Source organism: Palaemon carinicauda, chromosome 39, assembly GCF_036898095.1.
Source record: "Palaemon carinicauda isolate YSFRI2023 chromosome 39, ASM3689809v2, whole genome shotgun sequence".
In the NCBI taxonomy this organism is placed as follows: Eukaryota; Metazoa; Arthropoda; class Malacostraca; order Decapoda; family Palaemonidae; genus Palaemon; species Palaemon carinicauda.
In genome coordinates, this window is record NC_090763.1 from 30,392,462 (window position 1) to 30,400,009 (window position 7,548).

Genomic DNA, 7,548 nt, shown 5'->3' on the forward strand with positions numbered 1-7,548 from the left:
GGCATCGTGTTATACCTCCAAGGAGATATAACATTTGCTATTTTTCTCATCTTATTTCCATCTAGACTATTCTAATGCTGTTGCCAATTATTATAAAACAATTTCTTAATGGTAGGTAAGAAATCATTACAGAGGATGGGACACCTTAGTAGCAACTCATATGCACCATTCTTTGTCAGTAAATCTGCCTTCTTATTCCTAGACACACCTACATATGATGGAACCCCCAAAAAATCGAATTGTTATACCTCTCAGCCCAATATTAAAAAAAAAGAAACATTCTAAAATCTTTAAAACTAAAGGGTTACTGGAATTAAAAACTTCTAAAGCTTGCATCACTATTTATGGAAAAATTACCCTCCTCCTGCAACGCTATTTTCTTACTTGTATGTCTGGTGGCAGGGTGTAAGTTACCTCACATTGTGACATAGGCGCTGGAGATTGTTGGAGGAGGATGTAGACAGAAAAAATTCAACAGGGACGCCAACGGGCCTCTATACACCATTTCAGCTGCTGAGACATCCAGGGCGTGCTTAGGAGTGGTTCTTAATCCCAGGAGGACCCAGGAAACCCTAGTATACCAGATGGAGTCATTTCAGTGAGACATCGAAGCTGCTTCGAGGGTGGGATGAAAGGGTTAACTCATTTTGTTGGCTGCAGGGTTGTAGGAAGTTGTCTGATGTAGAGTGATGCCCAGGAGATTCACTAATGATGTCCGCAATAGAGACGTGATATCGGTAGCCCTGTCAGAAGTAATATGCTTAAGGATACCAAATCTTGCTATCCACCGTAAGAGTAAGGTGGATGTACGTCTTCCCAGCAGCCCTGAATCTGGAGTAGTAGTAGTATAACTGCGGCTGATGAGCACCATTAAGTGGCTGTAGAGGTTGTTGGTCGGGATGTGAGTGAGGGACAGCATATGTGGGTGGTGGGCAGCTTTGACGCCATTCCCGCATGTCACAGGGTAGGTGTGTCTGTCATACCACATTCATGTCAGCTTCGGTCGGTGTTGAATGGTTGTCCTCTTCAGCAGGAGGGGAAGCGTTAATGGAGGTATTAAAGGTGATGAAGTGGCTGTCCATACGTTTGTCGACTTTGGTCATCAGGTCCTTCATGGGTAAGGTATCGACATCAAAGATGGTGGCGAGTACAGGTTTGAGCATCTGTCATACTCAAAGGAAACAGAGTAGGTCCAATTCCAATGGAGAACTGTCTGTGGCAAGTTTCAGTTGAACGATTCTGGTCAATTTCCTGAAGGCGAATGAATCTTTTTGGTCTCCTAATATTTGTTGAGAGAGCTGAAAAAGGTTGTCTATATGGTGGGTGGTCTTTTTGTCCGATATCACTTCGTCCAGTGACACTTTGTCTTTGTCTTTTTGTTCAATGTCTTTTCGTCCGAAGGACTTTTGGTCCAACGACATTTGGTCCAATTTCTAAAGAAAACAAGTGTTTTAAGGGATTGTTATTACCATTTACTCCACTTCTGTGTAAAAAGTTTATAACTTATTAGTTTTTATGATGAAGTAATATGCTAATTTTTTTAATTACTTGACATTCTCTTTTTCCTTCTCTCTCTTTAGTATGGAACAATATATATAGTGTGCTGCAAGTTTATTACTCCAGTTTCTGAATCTGCCCATCCCGAAATGGCAAAGTTCATACAATCAGCCAAGAAGATACAAAACTTGGAAAAGAATACTGGAGGTGTGAGAAAAGGCAGCTGTGTTCAGTGGGTATTCACTGGGTTACAGAAGCCAATGTACCAAAAATTATTATTCTTCTGGTGAGCACGCTCATCCCGTAAATTTAGATGCATAGAATGCTAGAAAAGCAGGCAGTTGCTGAAATTAAGGAAGCAGTGATTAAAATCATAGCAGCAAGTTCGCGTAGCATAATATCGAGAAACATTATAGAGATTACTGAAAATACTTGCTCCCTGCTCCCTCGTGTGCCAGTACTTTAAAACCTTGAAAGACTATTCAATGGTGCCGAAAAAAACATACCGGATTTCCTGCTAATCCAGTGGCTAGATTTGGATTTGAAATCCCTGACGAATATGGTAAACTTGATGATGGTGAACAGTTTCTAAGATATCGTTCAGGCATCGAGGACCATCAAAGAATTCTAATATTTGCATCAGAAAGAGCATTCGAAGATATAGCATCATATTGCCATTGGGCCTGTGATGGGACATAAAAAATTGTCCCTGAACAGTGGTATCCTCTATTTTGCATTCATGTACAAGTCAATGGTAGCAGTTTCCAACGGGTCTTTGCATTACTGCAGAATAAAACCAGCTGATATATGAATCAGTTTTTGAGCCATTAAAAATTATGCAACCTAATGTAGATCCAATTGATCTCATGGCAGATTTCGAAATTGTGATTCATAAGTCATTTAATTCATCATTCCCTAATTTATCTATCAGTGCATGTTTGTTTCGTCTGGAGCAGTCCATATTTAGAAAAATTGATCTAGGTCTCAAAGAAAAATATAACAAACACTCTAAATTCTGTCTTAAAGTAAGAAGCTTCTCAGCATCTGCATTTCTCCCTACAGAAGATGTTGAATAGGCTTTTGAGGAATTGATAGACGGTGACGAAATACATTCCGAATTAATTGCTTGCTTTGATGTGACTCAAATGGGAGTCGTACGAGGATGTGATGCGAGACGAAGGAGAAATCCATCTATTTTCCTATTAGATGTATGAAATGTTAATGACCGTATTCTTCAAGATTTACTCAGCACAAACAATGATGCAGATTGGTTTCATTCTACCATAAAACGTTCAACGGGTTTAATTTTCTATAGGTGAAGTTATGGACTGGCCAGGATTTTTTCATTTTTCTTTTATGGATTGAAATGATCTAAAATTGGACTAAATGTCGTTGGACCATAAGTCCATCGGACGAATAGACATTGGACAAAAAGACGTGGATGGAGTGTCGTCGGGCGAGTGTAGTCGGACGAAGTGGTGACATCGGACGAAAAGTCGGTGTATGGTCTATACAGGCGGCTGGCGATGGTGAGTATGGCTCCAGGAAGTATTATTTTCAGGGTTTCATACTCAATGTTTTCAAGACAAGTAGAGATTTCAGGAAAAGTGTCCTTGGGGATCGGCACATGGACACAGTCTGCTTTACTGCTTAAGTGAATCATGCCTTTGATGCAAAACTGGGCTTCCAAATGCTGAAACCAGGCAAAAGCTTCTCTACTCGCCAGACAGCAGTACATTGGATCCTTTTCTCTGGTTACGGTTCATTTTGCCTTTGGCTTCACGCACACACACTTATAGTCTGGCCTATTCTTTATATATTCTCCTCTGTCCTTATACACCTGACAACACAAATTACCAAACAGTTCTTTACTCAAAGTGTTACTATACTGTAATTGTTCAGTGGCCACTTTCCTCTTGGTAAGTGTATAAGAGACTCTTTAGCTTTGGTAAACAGGTCTTCTAGGAGAAGGACACTCCTAAATTAAACCATTGTTCTCTAGTCTTGGGTAATGGTCTTCCACATACTTGCTTAAGGGTACACTCGAGCACACTATTCTATCTTATTTGATTTTCTCTTTTTTTGTTATAGTTTTTATAGTTTATATAGGAGATATTTATTTCAATGTTGTTACTCTCCTTAAAATATTCTATTTTCCTTTTTTCCTTTCCTCACTGGGCTATTTTCCTTGTTGGAGCCCTTGGGCTTATAACATCCTGCTTTTCCACCTAGCGTTATAGCCTGGCAAATAATAATAATAATAATAATAATAATGATAATAATAATAATAATAATATTGGCAAAGGGCAGGAGTCTTATTTATACGGTGTGAATGAAATAGTCAGGTTCGGTGAGCGGTATCATAGCGGGCAGCTGATCACTCCGTAGTCACCAATATGGCATGTTGGCACTAGGTCTTAACAAAAAGAATGATTGGAGATGACTGGTTAATTAAATAGACATAACACGCTTATATACAAACAGTTGAGGATAACAATGGTATCAAAACATTAACAATACGAAACATGCAATGCAAGTTTAAATAAGTTTTTAAATATCAGTGCGCACACACGTGCGCTTGCAAGAGAGAGAGAGAGAGAGAGAGAGAGAGAGAGAGAGAGAGAGAGAGAGAGAGAGAGATAGAGAGAGAGAGAGAGATTCATGTTTGTGGGAGAGATATGACCAGAGATTACAACCAGTCATATATTCATTTGTAGTGGAACTAATTCTCGACCAGTAAGAAGGTCTCTTCGACGTTTCCTGCAACTGAGATATACGTTCGTTATATTTACGATATCTTCATCAAAGTTGGGAGCATAGAACCAATTGAAATCCTTTTTAGGACATTAAAGCCATACGGCCGCATTCCATTTACCTCAAAGAAAGTTAATTGAGTGTTCCTCTAATTTCCGGACTTCATGGTATCTTCTAACCTGGGAATGGGCCTCAATTGTTCAGCGAGTATCATGCAAGATAGAAAACCATCAATAACAAACCCTTTATAGGATCTGCTATTTGTCACTGTTTCACATGGAAGGAATCCCATGACTAGTTAGATTTCACTGCCCATGTCTTGTTCAACTGTTTATTTCATATAAGAAGGTTAACGAGGAGATAACTCAAGTAAATGAGAAATGGTACAACACCATCAAACCTCGTCAACATAAAACAGTTGAACCTTCATAATCAGAATTAAATGCTCCTTAAATACCTCGAAAAAGAATGTGCTATTAGTGATTTTATCACCCTGAGACACTATACCCGGAAATAGGCGTTTCTCAAAACTTTCAAACAGTCAAGAAGTTTTCTCTAAAATCCTCAAGACAGCAGGTAATCTGGTTTACAGAGGAATGAACTTTCTCTGAATTCATCAAGACACAGGCTTATCTGGTTTACAGAGCAAGGAACTTTCTCTAAATTTCTTAAGACAACAGCTTATCTGGTTTTCAGAACAAGAAACTTTTTCTGAATTCCTCAAGGCAGCAAGTTCTCTGGTTTATTTATAGATCAAAGAACTGTCTTTGAATTCTTTAAGACAGCAGCTTATCTGGTTTATAGAGAAAGGAACGTTCTCTGAATTCCTTAAGGCAGCAGCTTATCTGGTTTTAAGAGCAAGGAACTTTCTTTGGAATCCTTTAAGACAGTATCTTATGTGATTTATTGAGCAAGGAACTTTCTCGGAATTCCTTAAGACAGCGAGGTACTTTTTTTCTGAATTCCTTACACTGCAGCTTATCTGGTTTACAGAGAAATGAGCTTTCTCTGAATTCCTGAAGACAGTAGCCTATCTGATTTACTGAGCAAGGAACTTTCTCTATATGCCTTAAGACATCAGCTTATCTAGTTTACAGAGCTAGGAACTTTCTATGAATTCCTTAAAACAGTAGATTATCTGATTTACAGAGCAAGGAACTTTCTCTGAATTCCTTAGGACAGCACCTTTGTCGGTTTACAAAGCAAGGAACTTTCTCTGAATTCCTCAAGACAGCAGATTATCTAGTTTACAGAGCAAGGAACTTTCTCTGAATTCCTTAAGACAGCAGCTTATCTGGTTTACAGAGTAAGGAACTTTCTCTGAATTCCTTAAGACAGCCTCTTATTTGGTTTACAGAGGAAGGAATTATCTCTGAATTATTTAAGAGAGCAGCTTATTTGGTTTACTGAGCACGGAGCATTCTCTGAATTCCTTAAGACGACAGTTTATCTAGTTTACAGACCAAGGAACTTTCTCCGAATTCCTTACAACAGCAGCTTATCTCGTTTCTGGAGTAAAGAACTTTCTCTTCATTCCTTAAGACAATAGCTTATCTGGTTTACAGAGCAAGGAACTTTCTTTGTATTCCTTAAGACAGCAGCTTATCTAGTTTACACAGCAAGGAACATTCTCTGAATTCCTTAAGAGAGCAGCTTACCTGGTTTACAGAGCAAGAAACTTTTCCTGAAATCCTTAAGACAGCATCTTATCTGGTTTCTAGAGCAAGGAACATTCTCTGAAATCCTTAAGACAGCAGCTTATCTGGTATACAGAGCAAGGAACTTTCTCTAAATTCCTTAAGACAGCAGCTTATCTGGTTTTTAGAGCAAGGAACTTTCTCTCAATTCTTTAAGATAGCAGCTTACCTGGTTTACAGAGCGAGGAACATTCTCTGAATTCCTTGAGGCAGCAGCTTATCTGGTTTACAGAGCATACAGTCCACACGAGCTAGATAATAGAATAAACATTGCCTTCCCAGTAAACATATAAACAGAACCCTTATAAACCCCCATATTTTTTAGTCTAGTCTTCATCTGCCAAACGATGATTAGTGCTTTGCTTGAACCGTTGCAAAAACTTTGAAAGAATAACCAAGAACTACCTAATATTGAGGACTATTTGTGAAGCCCATGAAATAACCGTTTGGAAGCCATATGATCCACAGAACATAATTATATTTTGTGCTAGATAAAAAACTTCTACCCAAAGTTATTCGTCTCCAACTCTGAAGTATGAATTTTATAACACCCGCTATGGAATGCAGTAGTGGAGGAAAAACTATAATTGGGAGTCCAGAGAAAACGCATTAGAAGCTGAATGCCAATGAGAGGGCGATGATGATGATTATTATTATTATTATTATTATTATTATTATTATTATTATTATTATTATTATTATTATTATTATTATTATTATTATTATTATTATTATGAGATACGAAACAATCCTGAGAAATAGACAAAAGATTTGTACAGAATCTACTGACCAGAATTTTAATCGTAGAGCAATGAAACTTGCTGGGATTAGCTTTCATGTAAATAGCTGGAAAATAATTAAATTTTGGAAGGTCAAGGTCAAAGGTCAAGGTCAGAGTCAAGTAAACTGTCCAGTTCACGTAATCAGCCATAAGTTTGGTTCATATTTGAGTGTATGAAAATTCACGCCAATTAATACATGTTCAGGTCAAAGTTCAAGGTCAAGGTCAAGCATAAGGTCGAGAAATAAGGTACAGAGCTGAGGTCTGCAATCTACTGATTGCCCCTCTAGTAGAAAACTAGATAATACTACAATTTCCTGGCTGGATTAAGAAGCAGTAATAAAACTAACTAATGAATAGATAACTCCGGATACCTTTCGTTTAGTTAAACATTATATCATTCCACACGCTCCGATGTCTAAATCTAAAATATATTTCCTTTTGTAAATGGGTCATTTCGAATAAGTAGAGGATTATAAAGACATCCTACTTTCAATATTTCATGTTCTGGAACACAAACTTGACGTACGATTTCCACTGTCTTGGGGTATAATTCTCTTGATTGAAGGTACACTCTGGCACACTATTCTATCTTATTCCTCCTCCTCCTCTTCTTATTTTGAAGTTTTCATGGTTTTTATAACAAAGATTTACACTAATGTTATTTTTTTTTAAAACATCTCTCACAGTTTATTTCCTTATTTCCTTTCCTCATTGCGCTAATATCCCTGTTGGAACCCTTGGGCTTAGAGCATCCTATTTTTCCAACTAGGGTTGTAGCTTAGCAAGTAATAATAATAATAATAATAATAATAATAA